At 35.4% G+C, this 17,267-nt stretch overlaps 1 protein-coding gene across 4 annotated transcripts in view; it reads right to left on the bottom strand.

Annotated features, from left to right (window-relative positions):
- The window catches only part of LOC5577136 (leucine-rich repeat neuronal protein 2), a 502,666-nt gene that overhangs the window by 442,524 nt on the left and 42,875 nt on the right, over window positions 1–17,267 (bottom strand). For all 4 annotated transcript variants that reach the window (XM_001663174.2, XM_021855555.1, XM_021855556.1 and 1 more), the window contains exon 2: window positions 10,436–10,823. The gene's annotated coding sequence lies outside the window, so the exon portion shown is untranslated. The remainder of the gene's footprint in view (window positions 1–10,435; window positions 10,824–17,267) is intronic.

Genomic DNA, 17,267 nt, shown 5'->3' on the forward strand with positions numbered 1-17,267 from the left:
ACGCTGGAATCATGATATCATGAGTCATATTCTTGTTTTTGGATTCTGATTTCTACCCGTGCACGTCATAATTTTTCTGCATAAGACATGCTTCCGGAAATCCGGATTATCACCGGTATCCGGTGGTCATAGTTCATCTCCATGGATGCACCTCAAAATTAGATAAGTTGATCCGTTCATTACTTCTTAAAGAATTGAAATCGGTCAATCTTTATCAAAGTTACAGCATTCCAAAGCTGGCCCAATTTTTGCCTGTCCCTGTGTGTTTGCCTGTGTGTTTGTTATTTTGACAACCCCCTGTATATCAAATATTCCATCATTTGCGATACTTTAAAAATGGGGAAGGTACAAAAAAGGGGGGAGGGCTCCCTGCAAATCTTATTACAACTCTTCATATTGTATTTAAAGTTGAAAACATTATATGGCACATGAATTCCGCTGTACTGAATATAAAACACTGTGTCGGTTTATTGATTAGATTAGATTTTTAAATAAGAAATGCACAAAGTTCAAGTATATTTTAAAAATGACCTGGGGCAGACACGAACATTCTGAAAACGCCAATATTTTTGTTTATTTTTATACTTTCAAGCCCGGGGTGTCCGGTCTCTGTGCATTCAGATCGACTTTTTTTGTCGAACAGTGTAATATTTCTACCTGGAAGAAGTAATCTTAAACATTCTTTTTAGTTTTGGATTTTAATGTTGTATTGATGTAATCAACAACTCGATAATTCTTATAAGTAGATGATTCCTTAAATATCGAGTTAGTGACAGTTTTTTTAAGGTTGTATTTGAAATACAAAATACTTTTTCTTGAAGACTTCCGTGCTTAAGTGTGAACAACCTACATGTCTATGGTTCGTACAACATGTAAAGCAAAATATTGAATTTGCGCCGTCATATTTTGCCTGTCACATAGTAAGTGCAAATGGCATCTGTCATATCTTGTTACCGTTAAGTGAATTCCTATTACCTTCCATCTGCGAATCATATAATCTATTTTTCCAAGAACACGCTCTGACAAGCGAAATATCACAAGCGCATTCCAAAACCGGTAATAAATTGCCCGAATGCGTTCGTTTTCGCGTTGGAATCTTTGGCTACCAGACTGGGAAGGTACCTAGTGCAGATGCCGCTATCTCCCGCTGCTCCTTTGCACCAAGGGAGGGCTCGAATCAAACAATTTACATCAACCGTTTCTGACGACGACACCTTGTTTGCTCAGCAGTTGTCTTCCGTTTTCGTCCTTTCAAGTCATCTGCCCCATTCCAATGGTGGAGATGTTGCCCTGACTTTTGAGTGCTGCACGCGAAAAGCGCCCCTAACTAAAGGGATGCGATATGCTGAATACTGCGGAACTTCACGGCAACCAGTAAGACCTAATTTCGTAGAATGAACTAAGATTAAATATTAAATTTAAAAACTTTTGCAATAGACCAAATCATTCTCTTTGATTTGCAGCTCAACTTCTCCATTTTCACTTGGTGATAATAAGGAATTTTCTGAGAGGTGGTCTATAAACAAATAAGTTTCAATATTACGGCGAATATTGAAAATATTTCGTTATTGGAAATGCAAGGAGTAGAAGTTCTGAAATAAAAAGCACTTCATTCTGTCTGACTAAACGCTGACCTTTTACCTTCACGAAGAAACCAATTTTTTTAATGTATTCTTAGAAAAAATTTAAAACTTCATTTTCATATATTGTTTCACTTCGTCATAAACAATGCTAGAAATGTCATGTATCGTCTCATTTTGTATCGACGTAGAGCCAATGCATATCGCATACCCTTACTCCGAAACGCGACGACGGGAAATAAAAATTCTCCCGGTGCGATTTCCTGTTTTCTACCAAATGAAAATAGAAGCAGTGCCAACAACCAACATTTGGCCCGTTCGCTTGTGCTTCTTCTGGTTATTGTTGCACCCCCGCTTAGGGGGTGACTGCGTTAGCACAGGATGTTTGCAGCCCACCCGAAAAGCTAGATAAAAAATGTAGGTATGCAAAAGGCAATAAAATATTTACTGCTTGTCTCCACGATCGTCCCCGCTGCCTTCGTCCAACACCATCAGGGGTAGGAAGGGTGATGGTGGTGGTGACGGTGGCTGTCTGATTCACAATTGCTCCCGGGAACGATTACATTTGACAGTTTAATGCATGTAATCAAATGTAGTTATCAAACCGCGGAGACGTGTTTGAAATTTTATTTATTCACCTATTCTGTCTCGTCATGCGGCATCCGAAGACTCGGTCGTGGTTGGTGAATATGGTAAGTTGCCTTCCTGTTAATGTCAGTGCCAGAGATAAGTAAGTAGCTGCGTGTAACATTAGAAGTCGTCGCACTGGGAGTATAGGAGACACCTTCGTATAAGGAAAATAGAGACCTTTTTCAGAGGTTCACAATTTGAAAGAAATGTTATTCTGTTATTTTAAAATGTTACGTGTTTCAATGTGTTTGCTCACTTAACAAAAACTATATGAAAATGAAATGGATGGTTATTCTGTTTTTTTTTCTAGAGCACCGCAATGGCCACCGGATAACCCGTATTAATAATGCTTTCAGTCGATGATTTACCCTTTGAAGGAAGCACCACACTAGACAACTGACTAGCATGCAACGGCCAGTGGCACAGACAAAATACATTCCTGACGAAAAGTTTTTCGGACTGGAGTGGGAACCGAACTCACATCCCTTGACTCGATGTGGCTAAATGCATGGTAACACTAACCGCACAGCCACAAAGCCCACATTTTGAATATCTGTATCTGTATCAAGTTCATTTGTAGATCTGTATCAAGTTCATTTGTAGATGAATGACCACTTTAATTCTTTTCGACCGCCAAAATAAACGGAATGACCACCGGAGACGCGAGCGTAGCAAGAGGGGGGAAAATTCAATAAAATCAACTAGTTTGCTTACAAATATTGTTTTCAGCATTCACATTTAAAAAAAAAATCGTCAGGATAAACTATTTTAATAATTCTTGTAGTTCAATTTGAAACCAGCCTTCTGCAAGCCAAAGATATATTAAGAAACCATTCAAAGAGTCGTCATTGCTCATTTGTTTAGTATTTATTATAATATATTATTACATTTTGATTGATTTCTTTGTGAAGTTTTGAATGGTCTTTTAAACAGTCCGCAAGTGTATCTATCTAGAGAGGTATCTGCCAAAAATTTAATATGGATTCCAAGAGGATTACGCCAAAGATCTGCCTAGTCGTCTTAAAATGAATTATTAATTTCTTTAATCATATTTCCCAGGTAATTTGATGTCTCCAACCAATTGTAAGCAGCACCTCAAGGTATTTTTTGGAATGTTTCATCAATTGCTCCAAGAGTTCTAGCAAAAACCTAGTTGAAAAGTTCTTAGGGATTCCTCCAAGTATTCGTCTAAGATGACAACTTTGGGAATTTTTCAGCATACTTTCAGAAATTTTTCATGCATTCTCACTTGAACTTGGTCAGTAGTTACACCGAAAATTCATTTGAGAATTTTGTTTCAGGAATCTTTTTGAGAGGTTTTTTTTCTTATAACATGTATTCAGCAGGATTTCATTACGTATTTTTAGTTATTCTTCAATGTATTATTTTCAAAATTGCTCTCGATAATTCGTTAACTCCTTCGAAAATCTCTTCAAAAAATGCTAATCTGATGTTTTCGATTGTGCTACTTTTCCTCCAATGTCGGTTCCCCGAATGTTATTTCCTCGATGGCCAGTTACCCAAAAGACCCGTTTCCCCGAAAAGTAGTGCAGTTCAAAAGGTTGCAAGGGTGTCTTTAGTGACAGGGTGCTGAACTAAAAAAAAATGATAAGCAATCAGAAGAAGGAAGTATTTTTGAATTCCCAACTAAACACAAATTGCCACAAATGCCAAGGACGGTGAAATTCGAAAGAGCCGCCAATCAAGTAAAGAAGGTTGCATATCAGAAGACCGGTTAACCACTTTGAAATGCAATTAGAAAGCTAAAAACTTTTGGGGGAACTGGGCTCTTCGGGAAAACGGGATATTCGGAGAAACGACATTTAGGGAAAGGTAGCACAATCGACATTTTCTCCTAGATAAAAGTCAACCTTAGACAGAACAAAACAATGTTCAGAGTTACCTCTGACAGTTACTCCGAAAACTTTTGTCAGATATTCTTATATTAACTGTACTCACTATCATTCTGGAAATTTTACACCAAATTCTTTAACATCATCCTGAGAAATTCACCAAAAAAATTGCTAAGACTATCGGAGGATTTCTACATAAATCATAACAGGAATTTTTCAAAGAATTGCCAAGAAATTACTCCAGTGTTTCTTCAAAGCAATTTGATTTTGAAGGTTTTTGGATATTACCAATGTATTTCTCTAAGAAACACTTTTAACGCTTCTTCAAAGAAGTTTATAGCATAGCCCCCTCCAGAATCATCCAGACCCCCCCCCTCTCCAGAATTTTTGAAAACAATAAATATAATGAATGTACATGACTCTTGCTATTAACAATCATAAGTCGTTTCAATAGTTACATTATTTCATGTTGTACAACTATAGTGAGAAAACCTCGCTTGTCTTACAAAGCATCAGCGAGACTGTTCTGACTTCGATGAATCGCGCGACAACCGAAAGCATAACCAGTCGATCGATTGACTACTGTTAGAACTTGTTTCTTGTTTTATAAGCGTAATTTATCGATATCGCCGTTGCAAAAAATTCCGTGGTACAAAATAGTGTCAATATCCGAGAAAAATTGCGGAATGGAGAAGTTTTCTTCAGATGAATGACTTAAAAATGTAACAAAATTGACCATAATGTTTTATTCCAGCAATACATTTTCTTTTCGATTTTGATTTAATGTTTTGAAGTATTTTCGCATGAATAAATTTATTGCTTTAACTGTTTTTTGCAAGATAACTTATTAGGTATATAATTAATTATTCAATTATTTTCTAACAGATTAGTAGCAAAATTTTTCAAAATCTTTTCCATATTCTTTATAGAATTTTATAATAACTATATGCCTCAAGTGATATTTAAGGGTGGCTTCAAAACTTTTGCAAATCTCATGGATATTAGTCAAATAATATTGTGGGACTTTTTCATACTTTCAAAGCGAATTTCTCCTGGTGGACATGCATTCCTTTCATGTCTACTTTTTACAAGCAAATTGGTCCAAGAATATGTTCCCGGATTCACCTAAAAAATGCTATTTATGCTGGTATTGTTGAAATACCACAGGAAAACTTTTGCTTCCAAAATTAGCATAGTGGTAAAATAATCTGTAGAGAAACATGTAGCATTTCAGTCAGAATTCTAGAAAACTAGAAGTCAAGGATAGATTTTAAAGATAATTTCTGATTAAGATACTGATAGAATCTTAAAAAAGGTAAATTACAGGAGTTTTCAAAAATTGCAGAACGTACGGTTCATTATTCCTGAAAGTCCATCAGGAATTCCTCATGCAACAGAACAGTTGACCGTATTCCACAAGGAGCTTTATAAGAACGTTAATTTTTATTAAACATTTCTTTGTCAGGCATTTAAAAAAAAATTAAAAAAAAAACGAGAGACTTTTAAAGGAATGGAGGATGTTACTACTTAATTTAAGAGAAATCTTAAACAAAAATTATCTGTTGAAAAATGCAGGTAGATCTGCGGAGAAATTCTCTGAGAAATCATGAATAACATTTTCCCAATTGAATTCTTTTTATTTGCTCATGATTTTTTGTAGAATATTACGAGGAATACTTAGAGTAACACATAGAAGAATCATTTGTTGATTAAATTTTGCTGTGATTTTTTCAAACAATCCTGTAGAAAAACTTTAGGAAGAACTTCAAAAGAAACTTGTTTTGAAGAATTCATGGAATGAATGCTTGCTTGGTGATCTTGAAGACTTTTTTTGTGAGACTCCTAGAGTTGTTTATATTATGTTTTGGAGAAATCCTCAGTAGTTCCTGAAAATCCTAAACAAATTATTAATGAACAACTCAAGGATAATTGGATTTTTTTTTTGTAAAAAGTACGTAGAGAACCTTCCAGGAGAAATCATAAAAAGGATTTCTAATGCAGTCTCTGTCGGAATTCTTTAAGAGATTTTTTAAGCAACTTTTAGAACATGGAGCGGGCCGCAAGACATGGAAGATTCTATTTTGACGGATTTGAAATATAATAAAATAAAAACCCTTCATTAATAACTCCAACATCTTTGAGTCTTTTATGGTTTTCCCCATGCATATCACTTTTTTTTATAATTAGAATGTTTCTAGGTTTGTAATAAAAAATCCGATTCTCATTTAAGAGATCAAATACATGAATTTAACAGAAAGAATGACGATTCCTCTTCAATGCTAAAATATCCCTCATATCTGTCTTCTAAGCCGGATCAATCCGCACAAGTTTTAAAAGATATTTGTGCTGATCATTTCATCTTATAAATCTTAGAAATGGGAGGAAGTTTTCCCAGCTTCTGAAAGAAAACGTTTCTAGCTTCTGGAATGAAGCTTTTTTCAGTTTCTGGAAGGAAGTTTTACCAGCTTCTGGATGGAAGCATTTCCAGCTTCTGGAGGGATGTTTTTGCAGGTTCTGGAAAGAAGATTTCCAGCTTTTGGAAGGAAACTTTTCCAGCTTGTGTAAAAAAACTTTTCCAGCTTCTGAAAGGAAGCTTTCCCAGCTACTGAAAGGAAGCTTTTCCAGCTTTTGTTAGGAAGGTTTTTCGGTTTCTGTTAGGATGCTTTTCCAGCTTCTGTTAGGAAGGTTTTCCAGCTTCTGGAAGAAAGTTTTTCCAGCCACTTTAGGAAGCTGTACCAACTTCCTTTACATAAAAATTGCGCTCTCAAAGCTCTTAATAGCTTAAGAACGCTTTTAAGATAATTGGCAGATAAAACTTTTTTTTAATATTAATGGAAAATTCAAGATTTGATAACAGATAGTATTGTCAGACAAAATTCAGAGCCGTTCATGAAATATAAAATAAACAAGATAACATTCCGTCTCTGTTCAGCACGATGTAGTGCATAATGTACAATTTATAAGTATTTGATTGTAAGGACTTAAGAAATACAATCCTTTTTTATTGAGATCATAACAAGCGGGCCGCAACTCATTTATATCCAACGAAGTCTCGCGGGCTGCACAGAATTGTGGAAAGGGCCGCATGCGGCCCGCGGGCCGCAATTTGGTGACCACTGGTATAGAAGTTCTTGGAGAAATCACTGAAAATTACGAAAATAATTCAAATAGAAGTTCTCATAGGAGTTCTAAGAGGAATCTTTTCAAAGCACACCGTTGAATACCTAAAAAACGTGGAAGAATCACAAAGGACATTCCGTGTGTTTTTTCTTAAATTCTTGAAGGATTTTTGACTGGATTGTAAAATAATGAATTTGTTAATTCAAATTTACCTATATAACTGATGTTTCGCGAAAGGAAGCTAAATAACAAATAATGTAAATCATTACAAATCTGTTGAAACTTCGAAATTTGTGACAATCGTGATTATTGTGACCGACATTACATCTGTATAACAAGTATATGCTAGGCCCCCCTAGCCACCTTCCAGAAAAAAATCCTAGCTACGCCAATGATTAGGAATAATTTATGTGACTTTTTTCAGAATTTTATCTAATGCTACAGGTTTTACTATCATATATCTATGAATACCTCAAAGAACACAAAACAAATCATCTTTGAAAGGATTTTTTACATATTGCTTCTGGGAGTAGAATCCTGCTAGAGTTATTGGAAAATGAAAAAAATGAGAAATCCTTGGAGGACTTCTTTCTTCTGTACTTATTTCTAGATGGAATTTCTAAGTAACACCTGAATGGTTTTTCCAAGAATACTTAGAAATATTTGCGTAGAAATCTCTGGACAAAATTTTAGAACAATCTGCATAAAATTCAGTAAATAAAAAAAAGAATTCTAGAAGCTATGCAATGATGATATTTGGTTGGAAATAGTAAAATAATTTTCATAGTTTTACCCAGGGATACATCTTAAAGAACTGTTGATGAAATAATTGTCGTTTTGGAAAGAAATCGATGGAAGAATCCTTAATGAAATTCATGGAAAATGGTCCAGGTCAAGGTCCCATAAAAATTACCATTCCCAAAAAAATATATTGAGGATGTCTCCAAAGGAAAGTTAAATGTAATTTAAAAGAATTCTTTGAAAAAAAACCTAATCTGATTTATGAGAATATATTAAAAGTATTGCTGAATTAATCCTTAGAAGAATTTCAAGAGTAATTCCTGTAGAAATTCAAAAGTAATGTTGAGCATCATTTGTTGAACTTTTTGGGAAATACTTAATGATATCTATAAAAACATTTGAAGTCTTCGGGGTAGTCTACGAAGGAATCTCTGCAATAAGTGATAACACCTGCGTATAGAGCCATAAACTTGATAAAATGTATTGTGGAGATTCTGCAAGAGCTTGGAGTAATACCTGCTAGATAAACAGATATCAGAAGAAATTTGGGAGTTATTGCTAGAAGAAATCCTGGTGGAATATATTTTAAGGAGTTCTATTCAGAATTGCATGAAATTCTTAAATTCCGTTTCAATAGGAACTCTACCAATTTAATCTTTTTAATTCTTCCAATCTGATTAATTGGATTCGGATTTCACCTTGCCCACTGTTGATATCCATCACATTTCAATTTTTCATGTAAAAAACGTGCAGAAATTGTGTATAGTGTTGGTTTTAGGTGAAATTCGTGAATGAAATGTTGCCCTCCCCTGATGGAAATCCTGGTTACGTCCATGACCAGAGATACCTATATTGGGACATTTAAGCTATGCATTCGACGGCTTAATTTTCCTGTTTAGCATGTGATTATGGCCATCGAAATAACCAAAGGATGACCACCGGAGAAACCCGTATTGAGGAATAATTCAGTTTTTCTACCAAAACTAGTCATTCGATGACTGGTCTTTTGGTCATGTAACTCCTATCACACAATAATGAGTAAATGACCTCTCTCGTTCTATGTGGCCACTAAAATAACCCAGGAATATCCACTGCAGAAACCCGTATAATGAGACACATAAGTTTTTGTATCATATCCAGGGATTCGAAGGTTAAATCTTTCTATTCTTAAAGCACATGACCCATCCAATACAATAAAAAGTGAATTACCAGTCTATAGTGGGAGTTTTTAGTATAACGACATTCGACGGCTAATTTTTCCTTATTTAGTGTGCATATGACTAATCTCAAACAATAATAAGTAAATGACTAGTCTGGTTCTTTGCGACCACAATCTGGGGATGACCAAAGGATATACCCGCATTGAGGACTGTTTCAGTATTTGTAACCAAAAATAGGCTTTCGACGCTCAATCTTCCTGATTTTTGAGCATGCGATCTATCCCAGAAGCCTGGAATTACTTTGCGAATAGTGATGTATGGCAATAAAGTCACCAATGGCTAAAAAAATTACTTTCTGCGAATCAATTCCCACAAGTCAACAGAAACACAAAAAATATAAAAACTTTGATTTCAAATGAAGAAAAAAGCCTATGCCTAAGAAAGATAATAGCAACTCCACTACATGCTCCATAAAGTCGATCATTACGATAAACAAAAAAGATTGGATCTTTTTTGAGTTTGGATCCAGGTTTCAAACGGTTATCCGACGGAAGCTCGTGAATGACCATGATTATAATTTACCTGGTGGGAATGATTATTAAGTAAGCGATCGTTAACTGAAAAATGGGAATTTTTAGAGATTCTGTCTGAAGAATTCCGGCTATAAAAAACGTTGCCACTCATCTGCCTGATATTGTTTGTGCGAAGGGCACTCCCGACTCAGCGCTTATAAACTTTTTGGTGGCTTTCTTCACATAACAGGCGTCCTTAGCGCCATCAGTCTTTATTTTTGTGATTTGGACTTTGGTCTCCTTATGGAGATCAAGATAAGCATCCTAAATCCTCCAAAATCAGAACAACTGACCGCGACTGGCGACGCTCTTTGCTTTTTCACTTGAATCTAAGAGTCTGGGCTAGATCCAGCTTGAATTTGCTGCTCGGAAAACTTGTATAAAGCATCGAAATGGTTACTCTTTCGGTTGTAATTTTCATTATTATCCATTCGCGATAGAAGAAATCGCGCACTCCAGGGAAACGTCCTGCCTTCCATTTTGACACGTTTTATGACAGTTTTAAATTTTTTTTGGAAGAAAGTTGTGAATTGAGAGATTCACCATACCTTTGGTGCGTGATATAAACTATATTAAATTAATATTCTGAGAGACGAAGTGGTGTCCAAGAAGCATTACCATCGTTAGCTTTCACTTACGGTTCCAACGAAAAATCTAATGCACGGCTCCAAAGAAGGATCAAAAGGGATCAGTTGGTATAAAAAATATCACTGAGAGGTACTGTACGAGATAAACAGAAATTTAATGTATTACATACAACTGTATATATGCAAACTTACCTTCAAGTTATTTGAAGCATCGTCCTGCACTTCACCAACACTAAGCAGTCTAGAAATACCCTTGTCACAGTTTTCTTTCAATTCAAATATTGCGCCCAACCACGCGAAACTGCTCCGAAGAGTTTTCACTTTTCAGCGTTTATTCGGAATTTCACGGTCTGCAACAAAACTCACCCGTTCCACCTGCAGAACCTTCACCCAACGTGAATACACCCCTCAATTAATTTCACTGACGCCAATTATCCAATCATTCACAACGTCCCGACTTCTTATGGCTGCAGTCCCCTAGTTTTATACTCAATACGCCCAAGTCGTGCCTTTTTCCGTTGCTGTAGTCGTCCCATGAATCGTCCTCGTCAAGGGTTTCTTCCGGCGGTGGCTGAGGTTTCTGCAAATACATAGACACAGAACCAACGTTGAAAAGAGGAGACTGTGAGTGCAAAACAGTTAATTTAATAAAAAAGAATTCAATTTTCGTGTGCTTTCGACGGTCGTTGGCGTGTGCACTTTTGCCGTTTACTGCTGTTTGCAAACAACCATTCCTGAAAACCCACCAACCCTTCTGTTCCCTCCCCAAGAACGGAAAATTGAAAACCAAAGGACCATCATCGTCGTTGCCGCACCACCACACAATCGTTGCGCCAGTCGACCTAGAAAAAGCAACTTCTAAGGTAAACTTGCGACCCAAGTGCAGGCAGCAAGCAGCTAGTGCCAAAAAAAAACGAGGACGAATTTCCGGCACCGAAAGTTCAAACGACCTTTTCGGTGGTCATAATTTGTCGAAGTTGGGGCTCACGTGGGGGCGGAAAAGCGTGGTGAAAGGCGAACGGCAAATTTTGGCACATCATCCACCATCCGTCACTATTAAGTGATTCGGGGCCATGCTGGAACTTGGAGGATTATTTGAGAAATTTTGAGCTTTTGGTTTGAAACGAGTTGTGTTTCAACATGTTTATAACATGTTTTATTAGGACAAGTTTGAATGGCTGTAGATTATTCTTTGCTTGTGTGTAAAATTATTTCAAAACTAGTGGTCCCAGCAAATTTCGTCTTGCCATCAAGTAGGCTGTTGATAGCCGTTATGAATCGTCCCATACACAATGACAGTTCCGTTCACTTCCGTTTTTCCGACTTTCCCGGTGAATATCCTGGTACTTTTATACACGCAAACATGTCGGAACCCTTGACGAATAAAATGGAGAAAGTATCATCCAAACTCGTTGACCCGTTCGTTAGCCATTTCGTGACATACAAACACCATTCCATTTTTAATTACATAGAAGATGCTCAGACAGACTGGACCAAATCACATAACATCTTTCAAGTATATATGACTGATAGACGAACATTTGAAGATGTAAACTATTCGGAGGAAAAATTAACCACTCGAGATGAAGAACAACTATATACTGCCACCCGTTCAATTAAAATGGAGTTCATTTTATTCCCAGTATGTGTTTATTTAACCCACATTTTTGAAACATTTACTCTGTGGAAAGATTTGTTCAATATCATAACTAGGATGATAAAACTCTATTTCCATCCCAGTATTTGAGCTTGCTGCATGATACAAACATCCTCTTCAATTCTGAGCAACTTGGAAAAAATTTGACAGCTCTATAAGCAAGAAAACTGAGTGATTCCAAGCAACAGCACCAAAATTTGGTAAAATTTTTAATTCATTTTTTTCTATTGAGCTGAAACTTTGCACAGTTTTCCAGTTCCATCTAAATCGTCATTTTCCGATATCAAATCTTCAAGTTGAGTCACGACTAACTTTTCAAAAGGGTGTATGTGAAAATGGTTCAAAAATATTCAAAAAGCTGCACAGCAAAAACGGTTCGTTCGATTGTTAGACAACTAAATAGAGATTCCAAAAAAAAAATACACACAGTAAAAAAAAATTTTTTTTTTTGCATTAAAAAACATAATTTTTGACACAAAAACTCAAATATTTCAAAACCCTATCGGAATACCAACGTAATTTTTTGAGGGAAAACGGTGTCCATTATATTAGCTATCTACCATAAAAATTTGATGATGGTAAACCAATAAACAAAAAAGTTATGACTTTTCCAACATGTCACAATTTTCACATTTAGTAGAAAAAAATTTTTTTTTTCGGTGTAAATTATTACGGGAACCGCAGTTTGTTGCTGATTTTATTGTTAAGGGCCTTGCGTGAATTAAACAAGTCGTTTTCATGTATTAATTAGTATTATGTATATTATATGTATAAATATTATGTATATGTATAAATATTATATGTATATGTATATATGTATAAATTAAAATGAATTAACAGATTACACGAAAATAATTTTTTTTTTTACCAGGATATTTTTTTTTTAGAGTATGATCGATGAGTTTCTAAATGTTATATATAAACTTTAAAAGTTTTGGATTTGGGTATGCGTTATGAGATCATGAAAACATTTTATTAATACTTATTTATTTATTTATTGTTATTCAATTTTTTTACAATATCGAACACTTTTGCATTATTATCAGTACAGTTCGAGTATAGTTTTGCTTTAATTTTATTTTCTGACAATGGAATGAAACAGTGAAATTTTTGGGTTCCTTGGATCGTTCTCGTGTTTTTATATTGCTCGCTGAGCTCTGATGCCGTTAATTCGTACTCTTCAGTAGTAGTAAAACAAAATGATAATTTTGTTAAATCTTCTTCTTTTCTGCGATTCACCCAATCAAATAGTTTTTTTTGCAGTTTTAATTGGATGCTCACGTTCTTTGGCTAAACTTGCTCTTGTGGCCATGCGCTTTATGGTTCCTCCAATAGCATCACAAGGACCTTTGCCATGTGACGTAGCAAAGAAATGCCATTCTGCATCAATTCCGTACTTTGATTTAAATTGACATAGGCTCGAAAAATTCTTACGGTTTTTGTACTGCGATGCTGCTCCATCAGACATGAAATATATCTTTCTGATTTCTTTATCCTTATCAACGCGTAAAAAGTTAATCATTTTGGCAATGAACAAATTTACAGATACTGAGTCGTGTCTTAAATCTTCGGAAATTACAATAAAACTAAAATGTTCAATTTGCGTACTTCCATTGAAATAAATAACGAATGGATGAATTGTAGCTTGTTGTACGTTCCAGTGATGGGACTGCACTTCATCTTGCAATACAAAGCTATAGTTTTCAGAAAAATCACAAATGACTAAAAATTCACCATCTTGTAATGTATTTTTCGTATTTTTTAAAAAGCGGGATTGCTCTGTTTTAATAAAGTCGTGAGGAATTGAACTTTCTAATTTCAAGCAAAAAAATGACACAAACTCATCTACAGGTTTTACAATAGTTTCTAGGTCACACCTATCCGTGGTCACCCATTGCTCAAATGATAACTGATCAATATAATTTTCTTCAAACTCAGTGAATAAAGTATTTTCCAATGATGAAGAATCTGGACAATCCGAACAAGATCGTAGATAGCAATTTGATGTTGTATTTTCACACAAAAGACTACCAGTTAACATTTTAATATCCTTTGATAAATTGATTCTATTCAAACTATGTAAGATTAGGTTAACATTTTCGTGTGTTGTGCACACACAAACATTATGCGTTCCTGAATTGGATAGAAGCTTGCATTGCCTTGGACGAAGGCTTGCAAATGAGGAAAAACCTACCTTAATATTTTCGTTAATTTCCTTGAAGCGTGTATACGCTTCTTGCAAAGTAGTCATCATTAATCTTTTTTGGATTGCTTGACGCTTTCCATCTTTTTTTACAGATACATAATCTTTTTGGCCAGGCATAGCTCTACTTACTTCATCGTCTTCAAAATATTGAATTATTTTTTCTTTTATCTCATCTGTTAATGAAGTACTCGACCTAGCATTTTTGGTTGCAAGACAGTTATTTTTGAATTGTTTTGCCTCTTTTGCTGTATTTCTATTGGTTTTGAACTCATCAATGGCGTCTTGAATAGACCACGAGCTTGGCAGCATCGACAAAATCAATAATTTTTCTTTCCTTGTCGTGGCTAGATTCGAGAACCTTTCCTTCATATTCATAATTACCTCATCGTAGTCTGTATTTTCCACATCCTCAGGTCCTAATTTGTAGAGGTTTCTTCGTACAGCTTCGTTGATTTCACGGTATTTTTTCTCGGGATAATTGACGTAACCCATCTTCGTCCATTTAATCGGAGTCACTTTTATTCCAGCTATCCCTTCGTTGAAGCGTTCGATGTTGACCTTCTGGATACACTCATCTTCTGATTGATTTGTTGAAACAGATGTCGCTGATGGTACCGTGGCAATACTATCTGCACTTGGTACTTCTGGTAACTCCTCAGTTGTTGTCGGTGCATCTAGTAATTCCTCAGTTGTAGTTGTTTTCGAACTTCCTGCAACCTGATCCACCGATGATGTACAGATTGCCCGTTTGTCAACGTTTAAACGGCAGGACGTACAAATGCGTAAATTTGTATTCAATGTAGACATTGGAGCATAACCAGCCGCTTTCAGGTTATCTATGGTGCTTTCGGTGAGATTTCGTAGCTCTTTCGAACACTTTTTTTCTGCAAACGGCCTGCAACAGTTGAGAAAGCGACTACTCATGTTGCTCGTTAGATTTTAATAAACAAAATCACTTTTAAGTTTTTACTGACTAGTTTGGTGTCGTTTGCTTGACTGAAGACAAATTTTACAATTAAATCTTTTATAACCATAGTGGTAGTATATTTTTAGCTTTTTCGTGAGTATGTTCATGGTATGCACCTATCATGTTTTTGATGTTGTTGAAGTTACTCGCTTTCTCCCAAATATGATTAACAAAGTCTATTCTCTACCAAGGCGGGTCTATACCCAGGTGTAATCAGATTTTAACTTTGTGGAGAAAACCAGCGCCGAAAAAACCGACCTGCTTAACGTATACTAGATCACCTGGGTATAGACCCGCCTTGTTCTCTACGAGGTAAACTTTTTGCAGGTAAACTAGTCGTATACCTGTATAGAAAACTTTTTTTGTAGCTTTTGTCTTCAATATTAGATTTCTTATAGGTTTCTTTTATCAAAAGGTTTCAACACTATTGAGAGAATTTTTCTTCAGTTACGTACAATAAAAAATATGACACTATCAAGACTTTAGATCACAACACTGGATCGCGTCTAACTTTCTTATAGATGCTATAATAGTTATGAATAATTAAATAAAATATCATGAAAACAACTTGTTAACCTCATGTGGTACTCTTAACAAAAAATTCAGCAACAAACTGCGGTCCTAAAAAAAATTAACAATGAAAAAAAAAAAAAATTCACTAAGTGTCAAATTTGTGAAATATTTGAAATGTCATAACTTTTTTGTTTATTGGCTTACCATCACCAAATTTTTATGGTAGATAGCTAATATAACTGACCGTTTTCCCTCAAAAAATTACGTTGGTATTCCGATAGAGTTTTGAGATATTTGAGTTTTTGTGACAAAAATGATGTTTTTTAATGCAAAAAAAAAATTTTTTACTGTGTGTATTTTTTTTGGAATCTTTATTTAGTTGTCTAACTTTGTTTCTTTAGTTGTCTAACAATCGAACGAACCGTTTTTGCTGTGCAGCTTTTTGAATATTTTTGAACCATTTTCACATACACCCTTTTGAAAAGTTAGTCGTGACTCAACTTGAAGATTTGATATCGGAATATAACGATTTAGATGGAACTGAAAAACTGTGCAAAGTTTCAGATATTTTTGAAATAGTCGATCAGAATCGACTTGCATGCCTCCGTGGAATCCCTCAACTTATAAATGGCTTGGAATGTGAATTTAATCCATGATGCCCCTATTTTAATTTAATGGTGAATAAAATTTTTCTTAAACAAGTTAAAATTTCAATATTCTACCAAAAGGGCTATCTTAAAACTACGTGGTCAGTTTAGCGGATGTTCATTAAATACGAAAGATATTTTACAGGATTTTTCACCCTCCCTTCTACCAAAGTAGGATTTTTTGTATGAAAATGAAAAATAAATTGTATGACGCTTAAAATATCTCCAACCTCTCCAACCCCTCCCCACCATCACCCTTTACGTAAGTAATGGATAGCCATTGATTTGATCCAGACTACCCCTCCCACTCATTGCCTTTTTATTTTATTTTATACAAAAACATTATAAATTTTAGGAACTGTAATGTTTGGCCTGACCCAGATTTTGCAGAATTCGTTCTCAATCGACTTCGAAACACGATCAAATCAAGCGATGAAAAACACCATCTGTATCGAATCATGATCGGCAATGTTTCGCAAGCTGTAACAAGCGTGATAGCAAAACGAAAGTCCCAGAGAGAGAGAGAGCGATGATAAAACCCATTTCTCTCTCTTATTAACCATTGGGGTTGTGTGTTTTATTTCACTGGCATGATAATACCTGCCCGAACATCTCACAGCAATAATATCCTAATGAGAATATATGCTAAGGTGTGGAACAAGAAGCCATGGCTATGTTTTAGTTAAAAGAAAAACGTAAACAAAAATAACTACGTCACTAATTTACACAGCTTCTATTAGGAGCCTGTTCGCATAAAACCTGTGAAACATTTTGCACCGTACACGGATGTCACGCACACCAAATGACTTTTTCCTCCTGACGGTATATTTTCTCTTTGATAGTGTTTCCCAGATTTGGAGCTTGTTTAGATGGGTTTTTTCATGCACTGTTTACATGATACAAGGTAATGAGGGATGGTGGGCCGAAAAAATGTCATAACTCCAGAATCAAAAAGGCGCAGTTCTCATGCAATGACAGTATTCTGTTGTACAGTGGACGGAGCGCAATTTTTATTAGCAAAGATTAGGTACCCT

Source organism: Aedes aegypti, chromosome 3, assembly GCF_002204515.2.
Source record: "Aedes aegypti strain LVP_AGWG chromosome 3, AaegL5.0 Primary Assembly, whole genome shotgun sequence".
Classification (NCBI taxonomy): Eukaryota; Metazoa; Arthropoda; class Insecta; order Diptera; family Culicidae; genus Aedes; species Aedes aegypti.